This window comes from Citrus clementina, unplaced genomic scaffold (assembly GCF_000493195.1).
Source record: "Citrus clementina cultivar Clemenules unplaced genomic scaffold, Citrus_clementina_v1.0 scaffold_6, whole genome shotgun sequence".
NCBI classification, from domain to species: domain Eukaryota; kingdom Viridiplantae; phylum Streptophyta; class Magnoliopsida; order Sapindales; family Rutaceae; genus Citrus; species Citrus x clementina.
Window position 1 is genome coordinate 3,742,766 of NW_006262139.1, and position 15,064 is coordinate 3,757,829.

Consider the following 15,064-nt stretch of genomic DNA (forward strand, 5'->3'; position numbering starts at 1 on the left):
CCTTGGGCGAGTAACTCTGCACATTCTGTTTGGGCTAACTGAAGCTCAGAAGGAGGCATACCCGGATGGGTTGCTTTGGTAGGATTAAGGTCTTCATTAAGCTTAAAAGGGAGCTTAACGAAATGGGCTGGATTTTTCCACAGAGGATGTGGATGGGCAAAGGCCAAATGATTTGGAGGACAAAACCTTAGTAACTGGGCCGAAATAGACTGATAATCAGGAGGGGACTGGGCCAAATGATAGAGTTTGAGCTGGTCTGTGTATGGTTGGAACATGGACTGGAATCTGAGACCAGTAGGAAGGACTTGAATCTTTTGGGCTTGGAATAGGATATCAAACCCAAGAAGAAGATCTTTGTCAGGTAGGCTAGACCCGATTACATGGGTCCAAACTGTGAGCTTTGGGAATAGCTGAATTCCAATTCTAGACTTGGTGCGGAGCTTTGTAGAAAACAATTTTCCACTAGCAGCACGGAAATGATTTTCATTTGAAATCCAGGTTTCAGGCGGCAAAATAGCAGGGTTTAAAATACTGCGCTGAGCGCCAGTGTCTATGAAGGCAATAGCAGGAATGGGCCGACTGTATTTGGATAACAGGATTTGGATTTTGACGGAAGGAATGGGTTGAACTGACAATTGAGTGGAGGATGAAGGTACTGACTGGATGTGGAAGACAGGGGAATAGTCTTCTGGTTCAGTAGATGAAGTTGAATCTGAATCTGAATCAGAAGTGCCAAGGGCAAAAACTGTATCCGGATCAGGACTTTCTTGTTCAGAGTATAAAAACTCAATTTGGTCAGTATCAGGAGAGAACTGATGTAAGGATTGAAGCTGTTGAACTAAGCGTTGAGACCGCTTAGGGTTCTTAGGGCATTCTTTAGCAAAATGTCCGAGCTTTTTGCAAATGAAGCATCTGCTCTTTGTTCTTCGTCGGTCAAGGATCTCAGAAGGTTGTCGTCTTCTGAAGTACCGAATCTTTTTGGGACGCCTAGGGAATGGGCGTGACTGTGGAGTTCTGGAAGATTTTCTGTGAAACCTGACTTTGTGGTGTTTCTTCGTGGAGGGACAAGTACAATGCTTAGAGTCTTTGCACTTGATTTCCAAGTAGGGTTTCTTGCAGGCGGTTCGGAATCCTTCTTTGTCTTTCATGAGGTTTCGGAAGAATTTCTTCTGATCACAGAGGTAATCAAGAGACACTAAAGCCAGCTGGAAGAGACGGCCAAGAGAAAGATTATTGATGTCGAGCTGGGCATTAGCAATCTGGCGACGGATTTCAGGTTGTAATTCTTCAGGCAAAGAAGACAAGAAGACATGCTTGAGGGTGTGGTCATTGATACCACCAATTTTATGGAACAGGGCAGACATGCGTTTGAAATGATAATGCAGGTCAGATCTCTGCATCGAGCAACATCTCATTTGGAGATATTCTTTACGAGCAGTGGCAAAGATAGCTGCAGGTTCTCCAAGAAACTGGGAATGAATGTCCATGAGAGCAGCAGAGACAGTAGGGTGCTGGAGATATAGTAATTGTCTGTATTGTCCGAGACTGTCAAACCAATCACGGAGAGAGCCAGTAAATCGGGAGACAAATTCTTTAAGAACTGTAGAGAGTTCTGCATCAGGTTTAACCATCTGTAGATCTAACCAGGCAGAGAGTTCCTGGAGACGTTCACGCCACCGAGCCGGTGGAAGATCATCAAAGGTAAACCATGGTCCAGCGCCAGGGGCAACTTTAGTTCGAATTCGTGGAGGAGGATTAGAGTTGTCTCCTTCATTTTCTCCTTCAACATCGGAAGGAATGTCAACATAGGGTTGGCCAGGTTCCCGAGGAGGGGGATCAGTAGTGGTAGACTCAGCATGATCCGCCATAAGAAGACAAGAAATATCAGTCAAGTGCTGTTGGGATTCATCGGAACTGAAACTATGGGGCTCAGAAGTCTCAGTGATAGAATCAAAGGTGTCGACTGAATCAGAGGGACTGGATTCTTCTGAGGATCGGTGAAGCTGGTCAAGGTCTGGTGCAGTGATAAGGTAAGTCTCAGTAGGCTTCTTTTGTTCGGCTTTAGAAGGAGATTCCGGAAATGGAGGTAAGGCTGAGGTAGATGGAAGGTCAGGGAATACTGGTTCATGTATCTGAAGGGGTTTTTGGATAGCGTTTGAATACATAGGACGAACTGGAGGAGGGATAGACACTGTAGGAGGTGGAACAGGGGGTCGAGGAGGTCGAGGTTTAGGTTTTGCAGGTTGAGGGTTCAAGTGGTAGGTCATGGGAAAGACTTTCTCAGGAGTATAATCCCTTGGAGTAGTAGGGAAAAAGGACCCGAGAGGGTGATATGGTTCTGTGGGAAAATAGGATAGGGGAGCAGTATGAACTGCTTGACGCCGTTGGTTGTCAGCATCAATTCTGGCAATTTCAGCTTGAAGCTGTCTGATTTCTTGCTCTTTTCGAGTGAACTCATGAGAATTATCACCGCGGGCAATCATGGCTCGAAGGTCACGGTCAAGCTGTGCAACCTTAGTATGAAGACTATTATACAAATTGGTCAACTGGTCTGAGAGGGAAGTAACCCTTGTTTCAACAGCAGAGGATCTGTGAGCGATCTGATCAACTTTAGAGTGTAAGGAAGTAAGAGAAGCATTCTGGACTCTGGCATTCTGAGTTTGCCAGTTAAGGACTGCTTCAAAAGGCTTGGGTTCTTCAAGATGTCCACTGGAGGAAATAGGAGAGGTGACAAATGGTTTGCTCCAAACCTGGTGCTTTTGGTCTGAGCGTTTCTCAAGAGGCGGGTACTCAGAACTATAATCTGAGGCAGAGGCAGATGAGAACATCATGCAGGACACCATAGGAGGTGTAGGCAGAAGACCAGCCGAGGACCGGACTGGTTTGCATGATCTGGGCTGATGTTTCTGGATCCACTGAAGTCCTTTGTCGTAAAGTGGCAAAGGAGGTGGATAATCGGGTTCATCATCATCATCTTCGGGCAAATATAATTTGCAGGCAGGATAGATAATTTTCTTCTTTTTCGATCTGGAAGAATAATCATCCTCATCATCATTACATGGACAGCCGGGATCACATCGGCCAGAGCCGGGAACATCCCATAAGAAATGGCCATCAATTTTGTCTGGGTAAACAGGAGTACCTTGGGAGGTGAAGGACATAATGGGTAATGGTTTGCCAGAAGGAAGGACTTCTGGAATGATGTCAACAGGTTGGACCATGGAGCAGGTAAAGGATAATCGGGGAGGTTCTGCAGGGGCAGAAGGAGGAGGTTTGAACTGAAGGCGAACAGAACCATCAGACCGTTTCTCATACATAGGTTCAGAGGTTTGAACAGGAGTGGTGTTTTGATGGAAATGCTCATAGTTGGTTATCCACTCGAGAGGCATGATCTTGAGAAGATCAGCACGAGGGATCTGTCGTGGGATCTGGATAATGGTGGGGATGTCTGGAGATTCAGCAAGGATCATGAGTGTATCTGAACTGAGATCGGGAGGTGTGGGAAGGATAAGGGAGTGGTTCTGAAGTCTGTAAACCAACTGATGGTGGACGGTAGCAATCTTTGCACTGGAGACTTGTTCAGCTCCTTGAATCTGAACTTGGATTTTTAAGAAAGTGGAAAGGTTGGGGTCATCAAGGGAAAGATTGAAGTTGGGATAGACAGTGAGAACAACACTGCCAGCATGCAGGGTAGTGAGGACAGTACCAATGGTAGCCTGCTCATATTGTTTGAAGCGGGTGTCAAGGAGTGCAATACGGGCTGTGACAGGAAGACCTTTTCGCCCATGGAGGGTGAGAATAAGGCGGACACCACCGAGATGAAAGTGAGTATATCGTTGCTGTTTCCAGTGGGAAATGAGCTCAGGGGAAATTTCTAAAGTGACATACTGCTCAGCAGAAGTAGATTGGAGGGAACATTGATCAAGAGACGAAGACTGGATGTACTCTTTAGGAGTAGAACGGGAAGTACTAATAAGAGAACGGATAGAACGAGTGAAACGAGAAGGACGTTGATACAACTGGTAAGGATTAACAAGAGGAAGAGAAGACTCATTTACGTGGACAGAATCTGGGATATAGGAATACTCAACAAGACTCTCTAGCTTAGACGTAGTATGCTTAGTAACAGTTTTTGGAAGGGACATGGAAGAAGATAATTGAACTGGAGTTTGTGAAGAAGATGCCATGATTATAAAGCTCTTAAGTTCTCTGGAGATGAAGCAAACTTAAATCAGAATAAGGAATTTTTCATTAAGGATTTTAGCAAAGTTTCTAGACCCTTATGCAAACTACTTGCTAAGGATGTACCTTTTGTCTTTGATGATTCATGTCTTGTGGCATTTGAAAAATTAAAGCAGTTGTTGATATCATCACCAATCATTCAGCCCCCAAACTGGAGCTTACCATTTGAGCTTATGTGTGATGCATCTGATTATGTAGTAGGAGCAGTATTAGGACAAAGAGTTGATCGAATTCCCCATGTTATTTACTATGCTAGTATGACATTGAATGATGAACAGTTGAACTATTCAACTACTGAAAAAGAAATGCTAGCAGTAGTGTTTGCATTAGAGAAATTTCGATCTTATCTCATTGGTTGTAAAATAATTGTATTCACAGATCATGTTGCTCTTAAATATCTTCTCACAAATAAAGATGCTAAAGGTAGGCTAATTCGTTGGGTGTTACTTTTGCAGGAATTCGACTTGGAATTTAAAGATAACAAAGGCACAGAAAATGTTGTGGTTGACCATCTCTCTCGTCTCAATTTTGACACAATTACAGAGCCATTAACATTAAATGAGTCATTTTCAGATGAACAATTAATGAGTGTGGAAGTATTGCCGTGGTATGCTGATATAGTTAATTATCTTGTTACAAGTCAACTTCCAGTGCATTGGACCAAGCAAGACAAGGCCAAATTTTTTGAGGAAATAAAGAATTTCTTTTGGGATGACCTTATCTGTTCAAGTATTATGCAGATCAAATTGTTAGACGATGTGTCCCAGAAAATGAATTTTAAAATATCCTTTCATTCTGCCATGAACAAGCTTGTGGAGGCCATTTCAGCGCTAAGAAAACAGCTACTAAAGTTTTACAATGTGGTTTCTATTGGTCACATTGTTCTTCATGTGATAGGTGTCAACGAATGGGGAGCATTACACGAAGGAATATGATGCCACTAAATCTAATTTTAGTGGTTGAGATTTTTTATGTATGGGGTATCAACTTCATGAGACCATTTCCCCCTTCTTTTGGCCATCAATACATATTGGTTGCTGTTGACTACGTATCGAAATGGGTAGAAGCAATTCCATATAGAACCAATGATCACAAGGTGGTAATAGGATTTTTGAAAAGCAACATTGTTTCACGTTTTGGATTCCCTCGAGCAATAATCAGTGATGGTGGTGCCCACTTTTGCAACAAATCATTCAAAGCTCTTTTGACAAAGTACTCTATCACTCATAAAGTGGCGACCCCATATCATCCGCAAACTAGTGGCCAAGTTGAGATCTCCAATCGAGAAATAAAGCACATATTAGAAAGACGGTAAGGCCAGACATGAAAGATTGGTCATTAAGACTTGATGATGCATTATGAGCATATAGAACGACTTTCAAGACCCCGATTGGGATGTCACCCTACAGGCTAATGTATGGAAAAGTTTGCCACCTACCTGTGGAACTCGAGCATCGTGCGTATTGGGCCATCAAGAAATTCAACTTTGACATGCAGCAAGCTAGCTCAGAAAGAAGATTACAGCTTGCAGAACTTGAAGAAATTCGCAATGATGCATACGAAAATGCAAAGATTTACAAGCAACGAATGAAAGTCTTTCATGACAAGCAAATTATGAGAAAATCTTTCACTCCAGGTCAAAAAGTGCTTTTATTCAATTCTCGCTTGCACCTATTCCCAGGTAAGTTACGCTCTTGATGGTCTCGCCCCTTTATTATTGTTCACACTGTTTTTCCACATGGGGCAATTGAAATTAAGGACCCAAAGAACAATGTCACTTTTAAAGTTAATGGTCAAAGATTAAAGCCATATCTAGAGTACCAACCACATGGAGAGGACACCGAAATAAATTTGAGTGACCCACCAGATTTGAATTGAGATTTTTCTTTCTTTTCAGTGATTTGATTTTTTTTTCTCTTTTTACTATTCTTTTGCTAATTGAAATTATTTTTGCATAAGTATGTTTGTTTAACCATTAAGTTTTCTCTTATCATTGTTAATCATGAGTGCCTCAGCTAAACAGCTCCTCTTGAACATTCTTAGACAACTTCAACGTGTAAAATCACATCTCAAAACGCAGATTCGATTTTGTAAAACACATCATATTTGGGCTCTACAACCACCAGAGTTAGTATCCCATGTTGAGGATTTAGATAGCCAACTAAGAGACATTGAGGGAGGTGTCTACAACATCCAGTTGGAGCTTGAGGTAAATTCAATAAGAGGACGATTGTAATTTTCTTTGTGTGTTTTAGTTTGTTTTTCTGTTTGTGTGCTTTAGTTTGTTACCTCGGTGAAGTGGCGGACAACAGTACTCTATGACAATCAAGTCGGTTACTTCAGTTTCCCATAATAACTGATATTATGAGGCGAAGGTATGGACATAAACGATACTCTAGCAAAGCTTCACAATCGATTCCCTTCACTTCCTCAGAATGCCCTCCTTACAATCTATAAAGCTCGGTCCGAATGCATGTGATTGCTTATGAGGAATAACATACCTGCTGACATCCGCTGGTTAATCGAGGCAAAAGTACGATTGGCAAGTGAGTTGCCTCCAAAATTTATTGCATACATGCTTGGTTGTGGTAAAGGAAATTACGCAAGAAAACGAAGAGCTTGAAGAATTTCTGTTGCTTATCATAAGTGTGCTAGAATGAGATGCGATAAAAAACCATGTTCTTTAGGAATGGTGTCTAATAACAGGGAAGATAAGATTCAATTCATTAGGGATGGCTTGAATAAGGAGTCATTGGATGATATTCTTTTGTCTCTTGAAACGCATCCCAGTGGATATGTACAAGAAGCGATTCTCCAGTTATGGCCATTATTCCAGAAAGAGCATGCATGATATAGTCTCGGGAATCTGACAATAAACGACCCTGTTTGCCAGTTTATAAGAAAACTGGATGGGAAGCTTATCTTCGACCCATAGAGGGCGTTCAAGCTGTTTCTAGATGTAAAATCAGAGGAAGATATGAGCCACAGTTGCAACTACCTGCAAATATCCTTTTACTTCAATGTTATTTTACTTCACTATTGCGTTATTGTTTTTAATAATTTTATTTTATCATTGTTTCTTTTTCTTTTTTACTGTTTCCTTTTTGACTCTCGAGCCATGTGCTTTACGCGTTAATTGACACAGACATGCCACCTCATACACAGCTGTGACCCACTGTCACCAGGATTTTTAAATATGACTTTTTGTTAAGCACTCACAGATTGTTTTTTAGAAGTATCCCAATGACAGCTACTCCCAATAAACAATTCAAGAACATTTGTGTGCTTTCTGAATTTAACTATGGCAAACATAAAGAGTTCGTTGAGGCAGCCATAGATCTTGGTTGAAGCATAGCAGAGAGAAAATTACACTTGGTGTATGGGTGAGGTAACCGAGGGTTATGAAAATTGGTCTCAGAAGCTGCTTTTATCAGAAGAAGCCAAGTGTTAGGCATCATCCCAAGAGCCTTAAAACCCTTGGACAGTTTGTTTGACTCACCAACTGGAGAAGAGTTAGTCGTCTCAGGTATGCAAGAAAGAATAACTGAAATGCTTAATCATGCTGATACATTTATTTTCTTACCAAGAGATCTTGCAACTCTAGAGGCACTTATCATATTAGCATCTTGGGCTCATCTGCACATTCACCAGAAACCCATCGGTTTGTTAAATGTCAATAACTTTTATGATGGCTTTATCGCATTTCTTAACCATGCAATAAAAAACTATTTCATTCCTTCCACAGCGAAAAAAATTTTTATTTGTGCTCACACTGCTAATGAGTTACTTGATCTGTTACAAGCTTATAAACCAGAGCCAGACCCCAGGACCTTTATGTTGGACTGTCCAAATAATGATGGTAACAGTAGCCACAGTAAGAAGTAGAAATTAGATTTAACTCTCCGCTTGTAAATATTTTCTTCTGTGTTGCACCACCCAGGTGATGTCTTCTAAACTCTACTTATTTCCTTTAAAACATTGAGGACAATGTTTCGTTCTGGTTGGGGGGAGGGAATAGTTGATAATTGTGGAATCTTGGTTAAGTTTTTACTGATTTTTTTGTTGTAGAGACTAACTGTGGCTAACTTTTTGTGTTAAAGATGACTGAATATGGAGTGTAGTTACTCTAAAAACGCCATCTTCTTCGTTTAGAAAAAAAACAAAAACAAAAAATTCCAGACATTTTCTTTTTCTTTATTAAGCTTTGACAATCACTTTTTTTTAACTTCTTTTTAATTTCTCCTTTATAAATATACACTTTCAAATTTTGGGTCAAAGATGGCTGAATATGGAGTGTAGTGCCTCTAGAAACGCATCTTCTTAGTTAAAAAAAAATATTTTCTTTTTCTATCATTTTAAGTGTAACTTTTCTAATTAGTTTTTTGCATCATTTTTACCTTTCTACATGCACATTTTCTTTTCATGTTTAGAATAGATTGGGGGGTAGACTGTAGTTCAAAAAAAAAATTATTGTGTGATTTTTTAACATTGGATGACATGATGACTTTCAAATTTTAGTATTTGTATTATCTTTGGTCTTAAGTGATGTTACGCTATGTTTGCTACTCTACATGTTGATGTCGGAGACAAATATGAGTTGCTTGAAGGAATGCATATGTCATAATAAATACCTAGTGAGTTTTTTAGCCTGTCATTTTTCTTGGAGAGTAATCTCTTTTGCCCATTCTTTATACAGCTTAGTAGTTTATTATTTTATATACGATATTTAGACTTCATTTGAGTCAACCCTCTAAAAAAAATTGTAAGATAAAAAAAATGAAAAAAAAATGTGTTGCTACATCTGGAGGCCCATCTAACTAGTAGATATGGAAGATTATTTAGAGCCTTAAAAGATGATGGAAAGGCCATCTTGTCTAAACTGGCAAACTCAAAATGCCAGGGCTCATAACTCAGCTTTCTGATCTCTTGACGAAAAAATTGAAAAAGTGGCATTTCAAGTCAAGCAGATAGACACAAAGGTAGACAAGATCACATCTCAGCTTGAACAGATGTATCTTGACATGCAAAATCAAGTTACCCAACTTGATTCAGATCTGCGATTTATAATCCAAAACAGATATTGGGGTCTAGAATTCAATAAAAAATAATCAGAGATTAGACAGTTAAAAGCTGAACTTGCCAGGATTGATGCAGACAAACAACAACCTTCTTTGTTTACAAAATCTCACTCATTACCTCTACACACACTAACCTTTAGTACATACCAACCCTTTTATACACCTTCTACTTCTAGACAACCTGTAGACTATGCCAAATTCTTTGGTCTGTCCCATCTCAAACACACTACAACTCCTGCTCCTCCTAAACCACGTACTAGACCTACTAAGACTTAACAGCCTCTAGCTTGCCACCAACCTTCTGATCCACAATTCTCTCCACAATCATCTCTAGAACCTTAATCTACTCAAAAGAACAAAGAACCTATGCACCAATACTCATCTTAGGTCCTCCCTCACTTTTCAGAATCAGAAGAAACCTCCACTGATGAAGAATCTTTCTCTTCAAAATCTTATTCTTCTTCCTCCAACTCCGAAAATAGCTTAGCTGATATCTCTAAGCTTCTGATGGTCCAACCATCAACTGGGTCAAATGATCTTTCTCCCTCCTCACCTCCTCAAATACCTATAGTTGAGGAAGCAGATTTTGATACCAATCCTACACCCTATCAAGAAAATTCTTCTTCTAAACCTTCCAATGGCCCATGATTTACTTTTGATGACATTCGAAAAATGAAATGGCCAGCCAGGTTCCAAGAATTTTCTGCCTGGATTGATGTTCAAATGCTCAGAACTGGAGCAACGCCCCAAACCATCCTTAAGGAGTTCAGTTCTCATTTTACGGGATTTTTAAGGGATTGGTTTGGAAGCCTTGGCCAATACAGACAACTCCAGTTGATCCAAGCTGAAATTCCCCAAGTCCTTGGGCTCATTTATGACCAATTCCTTAGAGAAGCCACAGTGGCTAATGAACAAACAAGAAGAGACTTTCATTTAATGAAGTGTTGTTCTCTCCAGATAAAAGATCTGGATTTTCACTACAAGAGAATGTCTACAATGTATTACAAGCTCAACAGTTTTAATGATCCTTCATTAAAACATGTCTTTCTAACATCTCTTCCGAAAAAAATCTAACCAGAACTTCAGAGGTAGTTAACAATCCATCAGTTGGACATAACCAACCTCTCTTTGGGAAAAATCTACTAGTTAGCAGTCAATTGTCTGGAAAGACTTTGTGAACAGAAAGAATTCTTCAAAGATCTCATAGAGAACAAACAGCCTTTCAACAGTGCTTGTAAAAAACCTCATCTATCCATTAAGTGCAAAAGTGAAAAAGATTGCACTTGCTCAACAAAAAAGAGATCCCATTTTCGGAAACTTCATAATTCAGAAAAGAAAAACCAAACCTCTTCCAGATCCAGATCTAGAAAACCTTACTGATTCTTTAGAAAAAAGAACCTTGACTAGTCCTCTAAATCCAAAAGCAGTCGTTGTTTTATTTGTAAAAAGAAAGGGCATTTCGCGAGAAATTGTCCAAACATGCCTTCAAAATCAATCCGGCTTATTGAGCATGTCCAGGGGTCTATGTTACTTTCAGAAAGTGATGATGTTGAATCCTTCTTCTCTGAACAAAAGGACTATGATGAACAAACAACTTTTGTTCTTGCTGAAATAGAAGAACATTCTGAGTCTAAGAATGTTTTTGTAATTCAAACTATACAGCAAATCCAGAAAGTCCAACCAGTCGTTCCTATCCCTTCTATCAAAATCCACCTTCTCCTAGAGAAATTTGGCAAACTAGTTCCCATCATAGGATTTGTTGATACTGGAGCTTAGAAGAGTATGTTTAACCCTTCAATTCTCCCTTCCCATTTTTGGGAAAAGCATATAGAATATTTCAAAGCTGCAAATGGAGAATTGTTTCATACAAATTTGATTACCAAAAAACCCATTAGTATTCAATTCTTTCCAGGATGTGTTCTTTGGATAAAACTTATTGGATCCAACCTTCCTGACAAAGATCTTTTAATCGAGTTTGATATTCTTCACCTTGTTAAAAAAATCCATATCACAGCTTCTGGAATCCGTTATAAACAGATGTTTCAACCTTTTACGGATATCCTGAGATTGTTCTCTATCTCAAGCTCTCCTCCTTCATTTGATCCTCTCAAATCTCATTTTCTCCTTCACTGTCCAGAAAATCATAGTCAATTTCTTCATCCTGCCTCTCTATGGAAAAATGAAAACTTCTTCATTAAACTCCCTTTCAAGCTTAACGAAGAAATTAACCCAACCAAAGCTACCCATCCAGGAATGACTCCGTCCAACCTGAAACTAGCCCAAGAAGAATGCTTGCAGTTGCTAAAACAAGGCCTTATTGAGCCCACAGGTTCAGAATGGGCTTGTCAAGCTTTTTATGTGGAAAAAAGGTCTGAAATAGTTAGAGGCAAAAAACGTCTTGTTATTGATTACCAGCCTCTCAACTGTTTTCTTAGAGACGATAAGTTCCCTTTGCCAAAAATCCAATCCTTATTTGTTCATATCCAAAATGCTAAGGTCTTCTCAAAATTTAACCTTAAGGTAGGTTTCTGGCAATTAGGAATCCACCCTGATGACAGACCTAAAATAGCTTTTTGCATTCCAAATGCCCACTACCAATGGAAAGTAATGCCTTTTGGCCTCAAGATAGCCCCCTCACTTTTCCAAAAGGCCATGATCAAGATCTTTGAACCTATCCTCCATCACACACTTATCTATATAGATGACGTGCTATTATTCTCCAAAGATCATGATTCCCACCAACAATTACTTTCCCATTTCCTGAATATAGTGGAGACATATGGCATAATGTTGTCTGACAAAAAGAGGATCCTAGGCCAAAACACTGTAACCTTTCTTGGCATGACTCTAAAAGATTGATACTATAGTCCTGGTCCACACATAGCCCAAGAGCTCACTCATTTTCCAGATGAACATTTGTCAAAAAATCAGATTCAGCAATTCCTAGGTATCATCAATTACCTTCGAGAATTCTTTCCACATTTAGTTGTTCACACCAGCCAGCTTTCAAAGATGCCCAAAAAATCAGCCACACCATGGGACCCCTCTCAAACTATTGCTGTCCAACATCTCAAGCAGATTGCTCAGCATCCTCCTCCACTGAGAATCCCCACTGATGGTCAGAGGATTCTTCAGACTGATGCAAGTGATGAATACTGGGGAGCCATCCTTTTAGAAAAACATGATGGCAAAGAATCTTACTATGCTCACGCCAGTGGACAATTCAAGGAATCAGAAAAGCACTACCATGTGATCTACAAAGAAATCCTAGCCGTTAAATATGGAATTCAAAAATTTGAATTTCATCTTATTGGCCATAATTTCCTGGGAAATTTCAGCTGGAGTTGTCTGTATTGGCCAAGGCTTTCAAACCAATCCCTTAAAGATCCCGTAAAACAAGAACTGAACTCCTTAAGGATGGTTTGGGGCTTGGTAGTTCTAGAAAGCCATTATTTCAGGAGAATGTGCAATTAACTGATAGTATATAGCAAGTTCCATCTGATAGCCAAAAAATAAGGGTTGCAAATCTGAACAAAAACAAAAAGAAGAAAGGTGCAATGCAACATGTGCCGAGAAACACTGGGCATGCGATAGCGATGCATAAAAACAGTCGTCTAATGCTGCAACTCTTTGGCAAACTATATGACATGTACTTGTTGTGCAAATTTTATTGAACTCGCAAGTGCACGAATCTATTGTAGAATAGATCAATGGTGACGAGTGTCGATCCCATGAGGAGGTGGTTGGATTTGTGGTGAAAATGATTTGGATTATCCTAAAATTCGAATTAAAATAACAAGAATAAATTGAAGTGGACATCTATTAAATTGACGTACTTGGGTATCTGGATCTATATCAACATGCACCATGGGTTAAATATTCCTTATTAGTGCCAATTAAATCATGAGGGGGGAATCCACACCTCATGAACCACACTCTAATCAATATGGTGCTAAGGGCTTATCGTGCCAAATAATAATAACCTTGTACTAGAGAGCCGGTGAAACCAAGGCGGTATCTAGACAAGATTATTATTATTTGTCGACGAGAAGTCAAAACATCCACAAAAACTAGAGGGGAAGAGAAAATAAATTTACCAAATAAAGCCCATGGCACATGTTGAAACTTCACCTTCAACCCAAGTTTGAAAGAAAATTAGCTACTCATAATTGAACTAGGGGCAAAATGGAAATTTATTAAAATACTTAGAAAATACAAGATGGAGAAGGAATTATAGAAAATAGAGTCCAAAAATGGATTCAGAGATATCAAATTAGGGGGGGAGAGCCCTCTTTTTATAGATACATTGAGTAAATCATGGCCATCAGATAAAAAACATTTCGGACACTCAGGATTGCGCCACGTCATCAGTCAACAGTACGCTGTTTGAACAGTAACACGGTTTGACCCGGCTTGAACAGTGACGCGGTTTGGTTGAAAATAATCCTGTGTAATGCGTGTACCATACACGAGATTTTTAGTCCACTAATATACTGCCACGTCATCGATCAACAGTATATAAGAATTTTAGTCCAATAGGATCGTGACACCTCATCATTCAATGCCACATCATCGGTCAATGCCACGTCATCGATCCGTCTATATGAACAGTGTCGTGAACAGTAACGTAGACATTACCGTACATGTGAATAGTACTGTACATGTGAACAGTGCCATTTTTCCTTTTATGCTCCTCCTAAGGTTTTCGACCGTCCTGAGTTCAAAAGTGATGTCCGTTTTGCCGTTTGATCTCTTGTTCATTGTGAAATGACTATGATGCCCCTAAAATACATAAAATACTTAATTATAATACAACACACATAATTAAATGACAAGAAGCTTAAATACATAAAAGTAAGGGTGTTAGTAAAACTTGAAGTGTAAAATGACGAATTTCTCCTTTATAAATATACATTTTCTAACACTCAACAGTACTTGCCTCCATCCGATTGGATTCCATATTGTGGCCCATGTTGGGAAAATGGAGTGTGATACGATACTAATGATGCAAGTGATAGGAGTAAATGTTATTGAAGTATATATTGCGTAAAAGATTTTTGTTTTTCTTTACACATTAATTAATTCATACGATGTTGCAATACTTGTCTAATGACATGTTTTGGTATTTTGCATCCATTGTTTTAGGTTACTGTATGACTCAATTATTCCAAATAAAAAAGGAACAAGACCATCTGGATTCATATGTCTATGTTTTGTGTCATCCCATCTTGGACAAATACCAGACCTTTCCCATCCCAGCAGAGCAAAAGGTGAGTGCGCACTTCAAAAAAGCTCGTAAAGGACAATTCTTCTTCATGTCATACAATCTTTGGTTTGGAAATTTCAAGTGATTATCATTATTTATTGATTTTATCTTGTCTTTCATAACTGTTGCTTTGTTTTCTTTGCTTTTTTTTTTCTATTTTAGCTTCCTTTGGGTTTTGGTTGTGATTGATGTGGTGAAAAAAGAAGTGTTTTATTTGGATCCAAAGGGGTACGATGTTCCTTATCCTGATTTAGATTAGTTGATTAAATCGTACGTATTCATTTCCATCCCATAATCCCAATATTCTCGCTTTCTTTAATATATTTCGATGCTTTAACCATTACACTTTATCACATAGCACTATGACACTGTTTTTAGCTAAGGATTGTAAGAAAAGATGAAATTATGGCTCTAAGATGAGATTTATGAAGGTAAACAGATTACCTTAAGTAAAATGTTGTGTATCTTTCACTTTAAG